General features: G+C 34.8%; 1 protein-coding gene and 1 long non-coding RNA gene across 2 annotated transcripts in view; both read left to right on the top strand.

The window, feature by feature from the left end:
* Positions 1–14,799, top strand: part of LOC117315868 — a 548,716-nt gene that overhangs the window by 247,452 nt on the left and 286,465 nt on the right. The gene's annotated exons all lie outside the window — the stretch shown is intronic.
* LOC117314996 lies at positions 8,275–10,051 on the top strand. The gene is made up of 3 exons (XR_004529659.1): positions 8,275–8,352; positions 9,123–9,206; positions 9,974–10,051. It is a non-coding gene; the product is annotated as an uncharacterized LOC117314996 (long non-coding RNA).

A 14,799-nucleotide genomic window follows, 5' to 3' on the forward strand; every position in this document is an offset into this window, starting at 1 on the left:
TAATAGCAACACAATTACAGCAAATCATCAAGCCAGGAAAAAAAAGAAATTTACTAATCGACTTATTCGAACAACCTCCTTTAAAGACAGATAATATGACTGCGTAACGAGAAAGATATTGGCAGATTGGAGAATTTGTTGTAAAAAAGAGAACACTCTAGACTATAATTTAAAGAAAAACACTAATCTGTTTAACTGATTTGAAAAAAAATTGCTTATTTTCAAAGCAACTCACGGATCCTTCTACTTGAGAACTGTAAGGAAATGTAAACTCATCAGAGTGCTAGGTGTAATACCATGGCAAAATAACGTTGAAATATTTAGCATTGTCTCTAAATAATACCGGGTTTTTTTGTAGTATTTTTTTACTTTAAGATGAGTTTTGATACTCACATTATGTTTTGATGGTAATCTTTTGAACGACTTCTTCGACCATACATATACACCCCGTGCCCCTCAATTTTTTAGGTACCTTTATTATTATCGAAGAAGTTAAATTATGGCAAAATAGCATGATAATAATTTGTAGGTTTTAATTACGAGACGTTTTGAAGATTTTATTTTTTTTATGAAAGCTCAATTGAAAAGCAATCCAAGGCTTTCATATGTATACAACCCTCACACTTTTCTAATTTGGTATGTACATAATTAGAGGTTCAAATATGAAGTTCTATCAAAATAAAATGGATTTTTTTTTTTTTTTTAATGTTTTATTCTTAACTTGTTTCGAAAAGTCGTTAAGTATACATCTCATACCCTTGTGATTTTCTTATTTAGCATTAAAGGGAAAAGCATGAAACACATTTTATTTCTTTACCTTTAATTTTCCCATATTTTGAATTTGATATCCATCAGATTGATTTGCTTTTTGATTGCATGAAGAATAACAATCAAGTTTACACAAAAGGCTGTATCTGTTAATCAGATGCACTAATAATGCATTTGTATGCTTTTCTATTCTATTAAGTCTGACAGATTAGAAGAATCGGGTTCTATGTCTTACCCATAGCTAGACTAGAAAACGTTGAACTGCGACTAATGACATCCCTCAATTTAAGAAACGACTATTTTCAGTTTTGACATTTTTATTTGTAACTGATTGTTTGGGATAATGTTACCATATATCCATTACCTTAACTGTTTGTGATACTTAATTCCTGTAGAAGCCTACGTTTGGTTAGGTTCATTTCGTTTAACGACCTAAATATAGCTGAGGTTGCTAATTTGACATATTGCATAATTATTTAGATTTGGTTATATATGTTTTTGTAGGAGATGATATGTCAAATCCAGCAGAAAAATTATCTGGAAGCGTAGTGTTACTGCCGACCTTATTGGCAGAATGTTAAGCCGATACCACCTCAAAAGTTGGACGTGGTGGTCAAAAAGGAATGGTTTGGCATACAGGGACTGCTCTTCTGCCAATCATATCCATGTCATTATATATCTCGTCTTTAGTACTTGCTTTGGTTTGTTGCCAGCGTACCCGGAGAAACAAGAGGCCCATAAGGCCTGTATCGCTCACCTGGTTGGATTTGACCAAATACCAAAATAAGATTCATGTTCAATTCGTTTTGTTTGTCAAGCTCAAACAATGCTATTTATGACTAGTAGCGATTTAAAAGGAATTACCATCATTTCCCCTATTGGGCCCCGCCCCTTTGGTCCTATTGGGGTCAAAGTCCTCATTAATGCAAAATTTGTTTTGCTTTCTCCAAGAATGTTCCTTTCTAAATTGGATTGAAATTCATTCATAACATTATGACTAGTAGTAATTTAAAGGAATTACCTCTATTTCCACTTATGGACCCTGGCCCTCCGGCCACTTGGGGGTCTGAGCTGCCATTGATACAAATCTGTTCTTCCTCTCCCAAGGATGTTTCTGACTTAATTTAGTTCAAATCCATTCATATTTTTATTACTTGTAGCCATTTAAAGGAATTACAACTAATTCCCCTTTGGCCCCTTGGGGTTCTGAGTCACCATTTATGCGAAATATGTTCCCGTTCTTCCAAGGAGTTACTGACTAAATTCGGTTGAAATCCATTCATAACTTTATGACAATAGCGATTTAAAGGAATTTCCTCTATTTTCCCCATTGGGCCCCGCCCCTTTGGTCCCTTGGGGGTCAGAGTCACCATTTATGTAAAATTTGTTCCCCTTCCCCAAGGATGTTTCTGACCAAATTGGGATCAAATCCTTTCATAACTTTATGATCAGTAGCGATTTAAAGAAATTGCCTCAATTTTCCGTATAGGGGCCCGCCCCTCCTGTCCCTTGGGGGTCAGAGTCACCATTTATGCAAAATATGTTCCCCGTCCCCAAGGATGTTTCTGACCAAATTGGGTTTAAATCCCTTCATAACTTTATGATAAGTATTGATTTAAAGGAATTGCCTCAATTTCCCCTATACAATGTAGGGCTCCGGCCCCTTGGTGGTCAGAGTCACAATTTATGCAAAGTCTGTTCCGCTTCTTTCAAGGATGTTCCTAACCAATTTAGGTTGAAATCCATTCATAACTTTAAGATAAGTAGCGATTTAAAGGAATTGCTTCAATTTCCCCTATAAGGACCCGCCCATCCTGCCCCTTGGGGGTCAGAGTCACCATTTATGCAAAATGGGTCCCTCCTCCCCAAGGATGTTTCTGACTAAATTGGGTTTAAATTCATTGATAACTTTATGATAAGTAGCGATTTAAAGCAAATGTTGACGGACGACGAACGGACGGACGGACGACGGACGCCGCGCCATGACATAAGCTCACTGGACCTTCATTCCAGGTGAGCTAAAAACACCGGCTTACGGTCAATAACTGGCAACTGATCATAACAGAAAGTGAGGTCTGCCCTTTAATTATTTTATCAACAGACATACATTGATGAGGAAATACGAAAATATGTATACAAAAAAATACAATGATAATCAAATAATTTGTTAATCGTTTTTTATTTAAGTGCATTGGCAAAATTGGGAAAAAATAAAAATTCAATTCATCACCGTAATGAATAATCAGCTCTAAAATTTTACTTTAACTTTCGAAAAACTTTGAAATATCGTTATGCTACATCCTACATAATGATACTGTAATGTAATAGTCATTAAGATGAAAAACAAACGATTTCAATTGTCACGATTGACCTTATCTTGTACACACACAAAAACACCAATTTTTATTACGCATACGTAATTATTCTGCCGCGTTGTGTCACGATATTACGATCATGTGACGTTCACATGTCGAGGTGATGTGTGCTGAAGTGGTCAACTCAGAGACGTAGAAAGCTTAATGAATCTCTGATCAACTTAATAAACAAAATCAGTGAATTTAAACAACAATCCAACAATTTTGCATCACAAACGGCATACATTGGGAATAAAGCAGTCGTCTTCAGTCGTTGACAATAAATTGAACCCGGAATCGGATACCGGCATCATGTTTTCCGGACGTATTTGTGCCGATTTCGATTCTTTTTGAACGGAATTTCAATCGGCATGTTTCGCAAGAAGTCGTGTCAGCGTGAAATGTGCGCTCGTTTTCATATTAGAATGACGACAGACCTATTACTTGCATTTAATAATTCATTGATTGAATACTAATTGTCTTACAACTAGTTATTTAAGACAACTTTTTATTACTGGAGATGTTTTGTTTAGACTGTTGTTATGAACTGACTGGGGGATGCGAGGTGTAAAAAATACATGGAGTAGAAAGATATTCACCTTGGGCGATGTAATTAGACAGACCTATTGTCCGGGTGTCTCACACTGACATCTTGCCTGAAGTATTACCTAATAACCTAATAAAACCCAGTCACGACAGAAAAATACTAGTTGGGTGACACCTAAAGGAGTGTCACAGAAAGAATGAAGTGTAGTTAGGGAAGATAACTCTGGATGAGCACGAAAGACAGAACAATATAAATGCTGAGAATGAGACAGAAATGTCCGTCTTGAGTTCAGAGGTTCCATGCACGAGTCCTGGTTTACATCAAAATCGTTCAATGTCAATATTTCGACCAATAAGAAGCATCAGCGTGATTATATGGCAAGAAATTCCGTGAGGTTGAATTTGCATCTAAAATTTGACCGATTGAATTCCTCAATGTGGCTGCTATGGCAATGAATCCCGTGTGGTTGAATTCGAATTCCCCTATTTACAAAAATGTTCCATTTTGCATCCAAATCCATTGTCTAAACTTCGACAAATCAGAAGCCTTGATATGACAATGATACCCATGCAATGGAATTCACAGTCCCCTAATACCAATATATACCATATACCGATGGTAATCGAAATCAAACAATATCTAAATTTTCACCAGTCAGAGGCAAATAAGTCTGTGGCGGCCATCTTGGCTGACCGATCGGAAAATAAAAGATCAGTTGCAATCCCCATGACATTGAAGAACATTTGTGACAATTTTTTTTTTAAGTTGGGCACTAAATAGATTATTGGTTATCTTATAACACTGGTAACCCCAGAAACCTGTATTTCTTTCCTTTAGCATAAATACCTTCACATGCTCTTAATCTAACTTAATTTTCTCACTTGCACTTAATTTATTCGCGCGACATTTAAAACTCTCAAATACGTTTAAATGTTAATACTGGCGCGAAGAAATTGAAGGTTTGAGGGTTACCACTGTAATAATTTTCATAATTCTTCAGTTTTCTGGAATATGACACATTAATTGATTATGACACATCAATTGGCATCTATTCAAGCATACGTTAGGGTCTCTCGTGCGTTGTTGTTCAGTGAGGTAGTCACCCACTACTATAAGGAGACCCAGCCTCAAAACGATCCTGATTGCAATATTTGCACGTGGTGATAAAACAACCAAGCAATCAACCCTAAGTTCATCTTAGTAACAGATGTACTCGCGGTATTCTAATCGATAAATAATTACATATACGATCAAAGATAAAAACAAATGTCATGCATATCATTATGATGTCAAAATCAGGGCTTCTAGGGACCACAGAACCAAATCAAAAATAGGTTGTGGGTTTTTCCCGTTTGGGCAGAAGATTTAATAGGAAGGTGAATGCATCCGGGCCTACTGATTGGATATTTAATCGACTGGTGACGTAACATCCGCCACCTCTCCATAAAGTACGACCCTTTTTCAAAACCCTATTGTGGCCGTTCTATGAAAGATATAGAAAACTAAAGATACGCTTTTCTTCAGAACTACCTCTTCTTGTTATGTTTTGAGCTTCAGATTTCTGGATTGAAACGCTGATTTTTAAGGACCGGTTAAACAGAAGTTACCGGTCAAAGTGACGATTTTGGCATCTTTGACCCAAAATATCTCTTCAATACGTATTTCCACAGGGATACCAGATACACTCAGACCTAGATCGAGCCGAGTTTTACAATAGTTCAAAAGCCCATCAAAATTGTATGTGCCAGTTTTACCGTCCTCAAAGAGCCATTATATCCGGCAAAATTGTGTATTCTCCCGTACCTTCATTTCGTTCCGTAAGGAACGATAACAGTTATCGCCCCTTAGTACACTCCATTCTTTACAAGTTTGAATAAATTCAAAAATAAATTTCAAATAAATTTTAAAATTTTAAAATAAATTCAAATAAATCTGCATTTAACACTGACATTGACTGGAAAGCATTTAAACAATTATAAATACATTTAAAATAAATAAAAAAAAAATGTAAATCGATTCAAATAAATCTGAATTTAATACTGGCGTTGACTGGTGTGCGTTTAACACTGGCGTTGACCGGTATACATTAAACACTAGCGTTGACCGGTATACATTAAACACTAGCGTTGACCGGTATACATATAACACTAGCGTTGACCGGTATACATTTAATACTAGCGTTGACCGGTATACTTTTTACATTACCGTTGACCGATATACATTTGACCGGTATACATTTAACACTACCGTTGACCGGTATACATTTAACACTGGGGTTGACTGGTATACATTTAACACTACCGTTGACCGGTGTACATTTAACATTACCGTTGACCGGTATACATTTAACATTACCGTTGACTGGTATACATATAACATTACCGTTGACCGGTATACATTTAACACTACCGTTGACCGGTATACATTTAACACTACCGTTGACCGGTATACATTTAACACCACCGTTGACCGGTAAGTGTTAAATGGACACCGGTCAACGCCTGTGTTAAATGGACACTAGTCAACGCCTGTGTTAAACTTGTACCGGCTAATGTTTAATGTATTTAATGAGAATTGCGTCTTTTGTATTTTCTCTGATATTGCAAAATTGTAAGAAATACTGGCAGTGACAATAAATACAAGCAGCTCACCGAGCGCTACAAGTTCAATCAAGCAGAACAGAGACTTGGTAACGTCACTCCTGACGTACGTCCGTACATGTAATAAACTCTCCGGAATGTGTGACCTCGCGGTACATAGTACCTATGTTTAAAACCCTATTGTGACCGTTGTGTGATAGATATAGAAAAACTAAAGATACATTTTACTTTGAAATTACATGTACCTGCGATGTGTGGAGTTTCAATAAGTTGGCTTCATTCGTTAATTCTCTAGGCCGAGTTGTGCAGAAAACAGCAATCAAAGTGTCGAATTTTGCGTGTTTGTACTCAAAATATCTCCATAACTACATTGTTCACAGATATACGGGACATGCCAGGACTAGATCACACCGAGTTTTACAAGTGTGGAAAGTTTAATCAAAACGTATAGAGTCGTTTTTAAGTTAGCTCCGGCAAAGTAGTCTGAACTATTACCGTCCCGCAATACACTACATTCCACACATTCTTGGTTACGCCACGAACTCGTGACGTAACATCCGTAATCTCTCGAAAAATACTACCCTTTTTCAAAACACTATTGTGACCGTTCTATGAAAGGTATAGAAAAACTAAAGATATCCTTTTCTTCAGAACTATCTCGACTTGCTATGTTTGGAGTTTCAGATTTTCGGATTGAAACGCTGATTTTTAAGGACCGGTTAAACAGAAGCTGTCAGTCAAAATGACGATTTTGGCATGTTTGACCCAAAATATCTCATAAATAACAATTTTCACAGGAATACCCCACACATCCAGACCTAGATCGAGTCGGGTTTTACGATGGTTCAAAAAAACATAAAGATTGTATGTGTAAAATGAACAGGGTCTTATATATATAAATAAGAACCGATTCAGGTACAAGAAAGATCGGTAATCCGGACGGAATATCTGGTATACGGGGGTTGCTACCCGAAGAGAAAATTGGTATCCGAGTTACTACGGAATATCGCTAATTTCGAGCCCTGATGTGAATTGCACGCATAGTTCAAATGATACATTGTGAGAAGCATTTGATACATAACATAGCAACACAATGGACGAACGGAGGCAATTTTCTGATTTGTACCAAACTCACGATCTACGGTACCCAATCGCCTAGCCAGAAATACCCACAACGAAAACATGAAGAGGCTTTCACATCAGCCCAATCACAATATCTACATGTTAAGCATTCGACAATCCTGTCATTTTAAACAGCATAACTCGAAATATATGTCATTTTGATTCAGTAAGTCATGCAAATTATTATCATCAATTAAATATTTGGTGGTTGTCCAAATCGGGAACGCCATTGTTAATAGTCTACAGCCACAAGTTTGATACATTTCTTCGCATATGCAAATATTCGCCCGAAACTTATACATAAGATATAACCTTTCGAAACTTATTTTCATTTCCCAGTCGAATGCGATGGAATTGTATATTAGTCTGGAAATAATTAGTAACGACATGATATGTATGTTTCTCTATTTTTAATTTTGGCTTTTCGAACTTTTTTTCACAAAAACTAGATCAATATCACCTCACAGGCTTCTAACTCTTTAAGTATACATTCCATGCAATTATGATTTGGTGTGTATATAATCATGAAAGAAAAATGAATAATAAATGGCATTTAGCGTCTAAAATATTTTGTCTTTTTGTTTCACAGAACAGCTTGTTTTTTATTATCGGATGCATTGAGAGTTCATAATTTAATTAGTTGCTAAAATGGAAATATATTCATTTAAAGATGTTTTTAATGTAATAATATACTATTGATTAATGACTTATGTATTTATAGATTAAATAAATACGATATTTCATTGGCATCTTCTATTTATATGTATCTAGTCCGTTGATTCATGACCTATTAGAAAGTATATACATGAAGTAACTAATTCGTATTTGAAATTTATTAAAAATGAAATCTTATTTGTTGGTAATTACCATTTTCCAGGGGAATCCTATAGAGTCCGCAGCAAAATCAGGTGAAAAAGACATAGTAACAATACTCCTTGAAAAAGGAGCAGATATTAATAAGGTAAGTATGGTAATGCATTATCATATTAACATATGTCTGAACAAAAAAACTATTACTGGGAATACAAAGAACAAGCTATTTGAAATCTTATTAATAGTAATATTTAGTATAGTACAATGTTTTACCTAGGTATCGCTTCCGGAATATAACAATCTGGCCTGATGTCTAATCAATGTCTAGACTATAAAACGTTGTTAGGTGTGAAACGGCGTGCCTTTATAAACATGTCCGGTATCCTTTGGACATTGGAAGCAGAATGTTTAATACAGAAACTGCTTTTCTTTGTTTTGAACTTATTGTAACTCTTTTACCCCAGTGGGACGCCGATTACTGTTTGTGTCGGTAAATTCAATACAAGTAACTCACGTTCGGTTATGTTGAAATATGTTTTATAGATTTTTCTTCTTCGTGAATATTTAAAAAAAAAAAAACGGCATGCATTTTAGTTTCGGATGCATTGAGAGTTCATATTTTGATTAAGCAGTGGAAATGGAATGTATTCATTTTTCGATGGCTGCAACAGGATTCTTTTGCAGTCATTGCACTTGATCAAAATTTAATAAGATGTTTTTAATGTAACAGTCTACTGATGATTAATGACTTATGAAATTATACGTTAATTAAATACGACATTTCCTTGGCATGTGCCATTGATATGTATTTAGTCCGTGGACTCATAACCTATTAGAAATTCTGTATTTGAAGTAGCTTATTCGTGTTTTAAATGGTTAAAGATGAAATCTTATCAGTCGTGTATTCCCATTTTCCAGGGGAATCCTTTAGCGTCTGCAGTATGGAGAGGTAACAAAGACATAGTAACACTACTCCTTGAAAAAGGAGCAGATATTAATAAGGTAAGAGTTGTAATGCATTATCATATTAACATATGTCTGGACCAAAAAACTATTACTGGGAATAAAAAGAACAAGCTATTTGAAATCATAGTAATAGCAGTATTTAGTATAGTACAATGTTTCACTTATGTATCTCTTCCGGAATGTAACTATCTGGCCTGATGTCTAATCAATGTATAGACTATAACACGTTTTAGAGCATTAAACGACGTGACTTTATAGACAAGTCAGGTATCCCTTGGACATTGGAAGAAGAATGTTTAATACAGAAACTGCTTTTCTTTGTTTTGAACTTATTGTAACTCTTTTACCCCAGTGGGACGCCGATTACTGTTTGTGTCGGTAAATTCAATACAAGTAACTCACGTTCGGTTATGTTGAAATATGTTTTATAGATTTTTCTTCTTCGTGAATATTTAAAAAAAAAACGGCATGCATTTTAGTTTCGGATGCATTGAGAGTTCATATTTTGATTAAGCAGTGGAAATGGAATGTATTCATTTTTCGATGGCTGCAACAGGATTCTTTTGCAGTCATTGCACTTGATCAAAATTTAATAAGATGTTTTTAATGTAACAGTCTACTGATGATTAATGACTTATGAAATTATACGTTAATTAATTACGACATTTTCTTGGCATGTGCCATTGATATGTATTTAGTCCGTGGACTCATAACCTATTAGAAATTCTGTATTTGAAGTAGCTTATTCGTGTTTTAAATGGTTAAAGATGAAATCTTATCAGTCGCGTATTCCCATTTTCCAGGGGGATGCTTTAGCGTATGCAGCATGGAGAGGTAACAAAGACATAGTAACACTACTCCTTGACAAAGGAGCAGATATTAATAAGGTAAGAGTTGTAATGCATTATCATATTAACAAATGTCTGAACCAAAAAACTATTACTGGGAATAAATAGAACAAGCTATTTGAAATCATAGTAATAGCAGTATTTAGTATAGTACAATGTTTCACTTATGTATTTCTTCCGGAATGTAACTATCTGGCCTGATGTCTAATCAATGTATAGACTATAACACGTTTTAGAGCATTAAACGACGTGACTTTATAGACAAGTCAGGTATCCCTTGGACATTGGAAGAAGAATGTTTAATACAGAAACTGCTTTTCTTTGTTTTGAACTTATTGTAACTCTTTTACCCCAGTGGGACGCCGATTACTGTTTGTGTCGGTAAATTCAATACAAGTAACTCACGTTCGGTTATGTTGAAATATGTTTTATAGATTTTTCTTCTTCGTGAATATTTAAAAAAAAACGGCATGCATTTTAGTTTCGGATGCATTGAGAGTTCATATTTTGATTAAGCAGTGGAAATGGAATGTATTCATTTTTCGATGGCTGCAACAGGATTCTTTTGCAGTCATTGCACTTGATCAAAATTTAATAAGATGTTTTTAATGTAACAGTCTACTGATGATTAATGACTTATGAAATTATACGTTAATTAATTACGACATTTTCTTGGCATGTGCCATTGATATGTATTTAGTCCGTGGACTCATAACCTATTAGAAATTCTGTATTTGAAGTAGCTTATTCGTGTTTTAAATGGTTAAAGATGAAATCTTATCAGTCGCGTATTCCCATTTTCCAGGGGAATGCTTTAGCGGCTGCAGCAAGGAGAGGTAACAAAGACATAGTAACACTACTCCTTGACAAAGGAGCAGATATTAATAAGGTAAGAGTTGTAATGCATTATCATATTAACAAATGTCTGAACCAAAAAACTATTACTGGGAATAAAAAGAACAAGCTATTTGAAATCATAGTAATAGCAGTATTTAGTATAGTACAATGTTTCACTTATGTATTTCTTCCGGAATGTAACTATCTGGCCTGATGTCTAATCAATGTATAGACTATAACACGTTTTAGAGCATTAAACGACGTGACTTTATAGACAAGTCAGGTATCCCTTGGACATTGGAAGAAGAATGTTTAATACAGAAACTGCTTTTCTTTGTTTTGAACTTATTGTAACTCTTTTACCCCAGTGGGACGCCGATTACTGTTTGTGTCGGTAAATTCAATACAAGTAACTCACGTTCGGTTATGTTGAAATATGTTTTATAGATTTTTCTTCTTCGTGAATATTTAAAAAAAAAACGGCATGCATTTTAGTTTCGGATGCATTGAGAGTTCATATTTTGATTAAGCAGTGGAAATGGAATGTATTCATTTTTCGATGGCTGCAACAGGATTCTTTTGCAGTCATTGCACTTGATCAAAATTTAATAAGATGTTTTTAATGTAACAGTCTACTGATGATTAATGACTTATGAAATTATACGTTAATTAATTACGACATTTTCTTGGCATGTGCCATTGATATGTATTTAGTCCGTGGACTCATAACCTATTAGAAATTCTGTATTTGAAGTAGCTTATTCGTGTTTTAAATGGTTAAAGATGAAATCTTATCAGTCGCGTATTCCCATTTTCCAGGGGGATGCTTTAGCGTATGCAGCATGGAGAGGTAACAAAGACATAGTAACACTACTCCTTGACAAAGGAGCAGATATTAATAAGGTAAGAGTTGTAATGCATTATCATATTAACAAATGTCTGAACCAAAAAACTATTACTGGGAATAAATAGAACAAGCTATTTGAAATCATAGTAATAGCAGTATTTAGTATAGTACAATGTTTCACTTATGTATTTCTTCCGGAATGTAACAATCTGGCCTGATGTCTAATCAATGTATAGACTATAACACGTTTTAGCACATTAAACGACGTGACTTTATAGACAAGTCAGGTATCCCTTGGACATTGGAAGAAGGAAGCTTAATACAGAAACTGCTTTTCTTTGTTTTGAACTTATTGTAACTCTTTTACCCCAGTGGGTCGCCGATTACTGTTTGTGTCGGTAAATTCAATACAAGTAACTCACGTTCGGTTATGTTGAAATATGTTTTATAGATTTTTTTTTCTTCGTCAATATTTAAAAAAAAAGAAGCATGTATTTCAGTTTCGGATGCATTGAGAGTTCATATTTTGATTAAGCAGTGGAAATGGAATGTATTCATTTCTCGATGGCTGCAACAGGATTCTTTCGCAGTTATTGCACTTGATCAAAATTTCATATAAGATGTTTCAATGTAACAATCTACTGATGATAAATGCTTTATGCATTTATAGATTAGATAAATACGATATTTCGTTGGCATCTGCTATTTATATGTATCTAGTCCGTGGATTCATGACCTATTAGAAAGTCTTTACATGAACTAACTAGTTCGTAATTAAAATTTATTAAAAATGAAATCTTATCTGTCGGTTATTACCATTTTCCAGGGGAATCCTTTAAGGTCTGCAGCACTGTTGGGTCGCAAAGACATAGTAACACTACTCCTTGACAAAGGAGCAGATATTAATAAGGTAAGTGTTGTAATGCATTATCATATTAACTTATGTCTGAACAAAAAAATTATTACGGAAATACAAAGAAAAAGCTATTGAAAATCTTAGTAATAGTATTATTTAGTATAGTAAATGTTTTACCTTGGTGTCTCTTCGGAGAAATGAAAATCTGGCCTCATGTCTAATCAATGTCAAGACTTGAAACGTTGTTGGGCATCAAACAGCGTGCCTTTATAGACAAGTCCAATATCCCTTGGACAATGGAAAGAGTTTTTATCAAGAAACTGTTTGTCTCTGTTTTGAAATTATTGTAACTCTTTTACCCCAGTTGGTTGCCGATTACTGTTTGCTTCGGTAAATTCAATACAATTAACAAACGTTCGAGTATATCAAAATATGATTTATAGAACTTTTTGCTCTTCATGAATATGTTTTAGACAGCTTGTATTTGATTATCGTATGCATTGACAGTTCTTGTTATGTAGTCATGCTTCGATGGCTGCAACAAGATTATGTCGCAGTCATCGCACTTGATCAAAAATAAATAAGATGTTTTTAATGTTAACAATCTACTGTTGATTAATGACTTATGTACAGTCAAACTTCGATGTATCGAACTTCGTTGATTCGAATTTCTCGCTGTATCGAATTACTTGTTTGGTCCCGAATTTTCTCGCTATATAACACTACTAACAAACCTATGTATGATTCGAAGTTTTATAAATCGAAGTTTTCGATGTATCGAACTTTTTTCATGACCCGTTAGCTATGCTATTATAGGTTATTGACATCTCATGATTCGAACAAAAAAAATTACCTGTACGGACCACTGGACAGGTGTTTGTCGTGACCCCTGCGGCAAGATTTCAAACCTCTCCCCCAAATGCACTGACTGACAATAGGGATGACGATAGCATGTGTTGTCATTCCCGGTCATGGGGTTAATTAATAATTAGACCAAATTTGATAGATAAAAGGTTTATTTAGAAGCCATGACATTTAATCACTCCGGTAAATCATTTCGGTAGTCGTCTCTGATAATCTCCGCCGCCATTGAAACCAGCGGTCGGTGAGTAGATTTTACGTAACTGTAAAACAAGCGGACCAATTTCAAACACAAACAATTAACGATGTCTTCACTCATATTCAAAGTGTCACGTTTCAAACTTATACATATATATCCAAGTGAATCGATTATTTGTCATTCAATCATGCATTCTCCAAGCGATCGGCATTCCGTATACCATATGCACCTTACGTAAACGCACGTGTCTTTAGCAGATAAACCTAACGACTTACGTAAGTGTGCATTGTACTTGTTATGCTTTATCTGTTAAACGCGATATAAATGTTTTATAACCAATACATAGTTTATTCAATTAATAAAATGCTTAGGTATAATTAATGAAATGTATTTCTATTTTGTGGTGTTTGACGTATAAATTAACTAAACTTTTCGATGTGAGCCTGACAGACGACGATCAACACGAAGACACTGATGACATGTAACGTTAACAGATATGGTCATTATCAAGAAAACATCGATTTATTGTCAACCATGAATAATTCGAAGTCCCGCTGTTTTGAAGTTGATCAGTTAGTCCCTTGAACTTCGAAACATCGAAGTTTGACTGTATTTATAGATTAAATAAATACGATATTTCCTTAGCATCTGCTATTTATATGTATCTAGTCCGTGCATTCATGACTTATTTCAAAGTCTATACATGAAGTAACTAATTCCTATTTGCAATTTATTAAAATGAAATCTTATCTGTCGGTTATTACCATTTTCCAGGGGAATCCTTTGAGAGAGGCAGCACAGTCAGGTCACAAAGACATAGTAACACAACTCCTTGACAAAGGAGCAGATATTAATAAGGTCAGTGTTGTAATGCATTATCATATTAACATTTGTCTGAACAAAACATAATATATCTCTAGAAATACAAAGAACAAGCTATTTGAAATCTTAGTAATAGTAGTATTTACTATAGTACAATGTTTTACCTAGGTATCGCTTCCGGAATATATAATTCTGGCCTGATGTCTAATCAATGTCTAGACTACAAAACATTGTTAGGCGTCAAACGACGTGCCTTTATAGACAAGTCCAATATCCCTTGGACAATGGAAAGAGTTTTTATCAAGAAACTGTTTGTCTCTGTTTTGAAATTATTGTAACTCTTTTACCCCAGTTGGTTT

The sequence above is a fragment of the Pecten maximus genome, chromosome 17 (genome assembly GCF_902652985.1).
Source record: "Pecten maximus chromosome 17, xPecMax1.1, whole genome shotgun sequence".
Lineage (NCBI taxonomy): Eukaryota > Metazoa > Mollusca > Bivalvia > Pectinida > Pectinidae > Pecten > Pecten maximus.